Source organism: Sinocyclocheilus grahami, unplaced genomic scaffold (genome assembly GCF_001515645.1).
Source record: "Sinocyclocheilus grahami isolate Dianchi unplaced genomic scaffold, SAMN03320097.WGS_v1.1 scaffold17.1, whole genome shotgun sequence".
NCBI classification, from domain to species: Eukaryota; Metazoa; Chordata; class Actinopteri; order Cypriniformes; family Cyprinidae; genus Sinocyclocheilus; species Sinocyclocheilus grahami.
In genome coordinates this window covers 4365772-4371433 of record NW_015505196.1, presented here as the reverse complement: position 1 = coordinate 4371433, position 5662 = coordinate 4365772, and the positions used below count along the sequence as shown (strand labels likewise).

Sequence of the window (5662 nt, the reverse complement as noted above, 5' to 3'; positions counted from 1 at the left end):
CAAATACAGTATCCAGAAATATTGTAAAACAATACATTTTCTGCATAATCCATTTAAAAATGCCTTCCGATGCATAATAAGGTCAAATAAAATGAAACAAAAAGATAAGCAATTAAGCAGAAATGGAGAATTGATAAGCCTCTGCTGATTCGCATTTGAACTGCTCCATAACTTGCTGGGGCTAGTTTTGGCAACAAACTGCCTGTTGGCTAGCAATACACCATGTGACGCGACACCAGTGTGCAACACCACATGGACAAACGTGGAATTCTCTGTGCTGTAGCTGCTGAACATTTTTGTGTGCCCTAGGGTCAAGAGAGTGACCTACGAACCTATCAGGAGCTACTGTGTGCTCCTGTACTTGCTAATAGAAGGGCGACTGACTCATACTGAGTGCTTGGATCCACAAACTCCCATCCTGACTGGTTGCGTTGAGGTTAGTTTTTAACATCAGCTGAGCTTGAGTCGCTGGGTGGGGAACTCAGGGTTACTATAATATCCCACGCTGAAAGGTTCAGATGACTTCAGATGAGTCAGTCTGATTCAAGTGATAAATGAAATGAGTTGGTTGTTGTGGAAGTAATAGATCATTGAACTTTTGAATTCAGACTTATATTACTAATATTGAAACCAATAGTATGTCTATAAATTACTGAGCTATGCCTACAATCACTTTAATTAGTTACTAATTGTGTGATATTGTTGGAATTATCCATTTATTTTGTTCTCTTTAATTGTTCTGTCTGACATGGCTAAATATTACAGATAACATTTCATCAACCTTTACCAATATCCCTTTTTAAGGTTAGTTCTTCTTGTAATTACTGTAATTATCAAATCTATTGTCTGTTTCCCAAATCTTCAAGTGACATATCCATCTGGTGACCTCAGGAAGTCTCAGGAAGCAAATGACGTGCAAAATGAGATGGACTTAGATGGACCACAGCATTAATAATTCATATGTTTTGAATGCAATGTCAGTTCTGTGTAGCGATAACAAGTCCACCAAGATTCTCATCAAACTGAATAAATAGAATCTCCACTAAATTCAAAACGGTAAATTAACCAACCTCATATCTCATATGATTTAAAAAAAAAATGAATGTGATGGCTACTTAAAAGAATAATGAAATTCTAAATCTGAAATCAGGCTAAAGAGTTAGCCAGCACATTATCTTCCCTCTTATTGATAATGACTGATCTTTATTTTATTTTATTTTCTATTGCACAAGCAGGGTACAAATTAAAAAGGCACTTGAGGCACTATTTACACTGGTTGAACCCGTTGGAGAACCATAACCTGGCAATCCGAGGACACTAAATGGGGAACCCTAAAAAGTTTTGTTTGATTTTCATATCATAATACAGGATCATGAAATCAACAGAACTAAATAAATGAAGAAATAAAAATATAGAGATAAATAACGGTGTATATGCAAAATAGGGAATTAACACAGATGGACTGGAATAAATAAACAAATAAATAGAAGTTTGATAGAATAATTAATTTAAAATAGAATTAATAAACAAAAGTGTTTTAATAAATATGACTGAATTATGTGAGAAAAGTGTAGTGCAATGTTTTTTTTTTGTATTTAGCCTTTGATGTTTATTTGATCTACATTCTTTATAGCCTAGTATATATTCTTTTTGTTCCGAATAAACGATTCCATTTTGGTGGAATTCTCTCAACGCAGATTTCCAATCAATCCGTGATGAAGTAGCCTATAGGCTATCGCAGGTTCACAGGTGCAGCGAAAAGTCGTTGTTTCGTGGCATATCATCTACAGTGCAGTCTGATAATTCACACGACGACGAATAACTGCGTTTACATTTAAAGAACAATTCTGCAGCGTAATATTGCGTTTTTTTTCTTTCGCTTGCATATTGAAAAGTCCGGCGTGTCCCCGCCCACAGCGGTGTCGGTGAACTGAACTCCTGCTCCACAGGGGACTGAGGGGAGGGGTCAGACGCTTCACGGTGGGACGACGAGCGAAGAGAGGAGTGAACAAGGGGAGCGAGATAGATTGGTGGGTTTTTAAAAAGACTGCTTAAATCTGTTCATCTCAGGTATCTTCTTTGTTTTGCTTCGTCGGGAGAAACGCGTTACGTGCCACTCGTTAGAAAGCGAACTCATAAAATAGGGCAGATGCGTCTGGCGTAGCGTGGGGCTGAAACGCCCAAATATAGAGCAGCATACGTTTGGAATTACAATCACTTCCTACCGCTTGGAAAATCTGAAATTGGCCATAGAGAAGCCCGTTTCGATAGGCCACGACCTCACATCGGGACTTTAACGAAACCAAAAACAAAGGTAGATTCCATGGAAACTCTTCCGTTTGTTCTGATAGCTCTCTTTGTTGTCTTCTGGTTTTCCCTGTTTGGCCTCGTAATTGAGGAGCAGAACAAAGTTAGCCAGCTCTCCATGTTAGCAGGCTAGTGGAGTTAGCCGCCGTGCTAATCGAAATGGCACGAGCGTGAGGAGGATCTCTGGGACGGAGGGAGTTTGCTTCCCTGAAATTCCTCAAAGTTCATCTGTAAATCGAGTGCGTAGTCTTTTCCTTGTACTGTAACGCAGGCTTTGTGCGAGAATAACTGGGAGCCGAGCGTTCTGGTGTTTCCCCCAACCTTGTTGCAGATATTCAGGATAAATAGGGCGGATAAAGTTCTTGGTTTGGGAACACTTTTTGTGTTTTATGTGCATTAAGTAAATCTGACAGTGCTCTTGTATTAATTGTGTTCATGTTCAAGACATAATTCCTGCAAATTAATCCAGAAACTGATTTACATTTAGATTGGCGTCAGTGCCTCATCTCTAATAATGCCGATTTCGATGGTTTATAGACCTCGGTGGGAATTTTCCTCCGAGTTTGTTTTTTTGGCTGTCCGAGACTATAATATATTTTGATGTAATTGTAGGTGTTATCGAAATGATTTTTTGCATATGTGAATATAAATTGTATTGTAAGTAATGCATCTGTGGGTGAATAAATGGCAGTGAGGGTGAAATGTTCACTGCAGTGAAGTAAAGCAGGTCAAGGCCGTGAACACACCTGAGTTTGCGGAAGTAATTTAAAGCATTGTTTATGGAGAATATAAAAAGTTGCAAAATAGATCCAGTGTGTTTTGGAATTCAATCTAAGAAATACAAGTGACTCTTAATAAACTAGTGGATTTCATTGAAATCAAAATAACGCAATTCCCAAACGAGAATGAATGTATTGGTGTTTAAAATGATTTTTGCAGTGTATTGGGTCGAGATTCGCATGTTTAGGTAGTATTGCATTGGCCACTACTGCTTCACCTGAACTGAGCCTCACAGGTGCGCTGTGTTTCTCAGGTTTACTTGACTTTGACTCCTTTTTTTTCTTTCCCAGAAGAGGGCGAAATTCGGTTAGTTAACTCAACAGATATACGCAATAATCATTACGAAAAAAGTTTGGGAACCGGTTGAGTTAGTATTTTAGTGCAAGGGTGTGTGTGTGGGTGGGGTGGGGTGGGGTGGGGGTGGAGAAGGCATGGTCCTGTGTGTGTGTTAACAGTGACTCTCATTTACACACTACCCCTGTGAAGCAGCATGTTACACTGAGTGTGTGTGTGTGAGTGATTTACCTCTCGACCAGTCTGAGACGCTCGGCATGAGTCAGTGCCTCTCATGATGCAGAAACCATGAGAAGCCCAGACCCTGAGCAGAAACCAAAAGGCTCAAAGCAGGAATGTTTGGGATTTTTCCTCCTCTTACCTTGACCTGAAAAGGCCGGTGCGTGTGTACACTCGCCCGATTTAAGACACCCCCCACCCATAGAGGAAGCTCGATCCTCCCGTTACTAACTGATTTAAAAATGAGTTAAAAACTGTGAGGGGTGGTGTGTCTTTGAAGACGACTTCTCAATAAATGACGGGTAACCAAATAGTTTGACCACGGTAATGACCAGCTCTAATGTTAACACCAGGGTGTGTCTTTCAAACACGCGAGGACACGGCACTGTTTTTAAAAACAGTTAAATTATTTCTTACTAACATGCATGCAAAATACAGTTAACATAGCATACCAGTGCAAAATAATAGGAGTGTTAAATTGTAGTGTGCATCACTGTAAAAATAAATCAAAGTAGCACCTTACAAAGATTTTATAATAATATAATAATTTTAGTAGTAGTAGTAAAAAGGCTGAAAAAAATGTTTAAACTCTAAAAGAACAAATCTGAACTTTGAGCATTAAGTGTGCAATTTTTTAAAGTTTAGCTTAAAATGACGTCTTCCAGAATAAATGACATGCCAGTACATAATAATTCAACATTGTATTGGAGTATGCCTCAATTCAAAGGTCAAAACCTAATCAGTGTAGTAACTTACAAAGATTTTATTATTATTTAGCATTATTACTGTTTTATAATGCTGAAAACGTTTTTTTTTTTTACTGTAAAAGAACATTTGGGACCTTGGGCATTACGTGTATACTTTTGTTTGTTTGTTTGTTTGCTTATGAAGTTAAAATGACAAATTACAGATCAAGACTTTTGATTTATTATATTGCTAGCTTTTTGAGTATGTTTTCTTATTTTTAATATGTAGTAACCAATCAAGCAAAAAGGCACTTCACTGCATGCTTGGACAGTGACTGTATTCATAATATGCTACAGCTTTTTTGCTTGAAGGAATGGTTCACCCAAAAATGACAATTCTGTCATTTACACACCCTCATGGCCTTCCAAACCTGTATGGATTTGTTTCTCATGCAGAAGATTTTTTCAAGAACGTTGGTGACCATTGACTTCCATTGCACAAAACACTGAAACATTTCTCAATATCTTTTATATTCCAAGTCATACAGGTTTGAAACAACATGAGGGAGACTAATTGATGACAATATTACGGTGTTGTCAGTGGAAGCTTAAATGGCAATTAAAGAACTGACGGGTAAAATCTTGCTTGGGACCTCTTATCTTATTTTAATACAATATTTGTAGAGAACCAACCAGCCAGTCTTTAACATATTACAGGCAACAGAGGTTTCCAAGAAGTTTTGTTTTTGAAAAAAGTGTTTTTTGATCCCATTTAACCCAGTTTGGAAGTAATAACTGCTAAAGAGTTATAGTTTTGCTGACTTTCTACAAGTTGTATAGGAGCTGAGGGGCTTGCTTTAATAACAAGTTATTCTTCCAGATGTATAGGGAAATCCTATGTACTCATAAATTGTTCATAAGATAATACTTTTCCATTTCTATCAGAAATAGCCCAATATATCATTTATGTCTCTGTTAAAGCAATTTGGTCAAAATAATTTAAAAAAAGTATACGACTTGTTCTATTGCAGTTCTTCCAAAGGAAAGAACTTTGTGGAGAGAAACAGTGCTAGTAATAGTTCTTCCAAGCATGGTTTAAAAAAAGCACATCCTTTTCCTCAGTGGTTACAACACTATACTTTAGGTTTTCAAATTCCAGGCAGCGACATTACAGGAAGAGAGGAATGGTCTGCCCCTCCTTGTTACCTGCAGTAACAGCATCAGGTTGATGTTTAAAAAGCATTACGTCACCAGCACTCCCGTTTCCGGGTCTCTGCGAGCTGCCTGAATGAGAAGTAAAGGCTATAATTTATAAATACTAATTTATGTGTCTGTGCAGAAAAGGTCAGTAGATACTTCCCAAATGCTTTGAGGCT

General features: G+C 37.8%; 1 protein-coding gene across 1 annotated transcript in view; it reads left to right on the top strand.

The window, feature by feature from the left end:
- The first annotated feature begins 2037 nt into the window (after nucleotides 1-2037).
- LOC107552243 (catenin delta-1-like) overlaps nucleotides 2038-5662 on the top strand; it is a 42740-nt gene continuing 39115 nt past the window's right edge. Inside the window, exon 1 of the mRNA XM_016234103.1 lies at nucleotides 2038-2314. The gene's annotated coding sequence lies outside the window, so the exon portion shown is untranslated. The remainder of the gene's footprint in view (nucleotides 2315-5662) is intronic.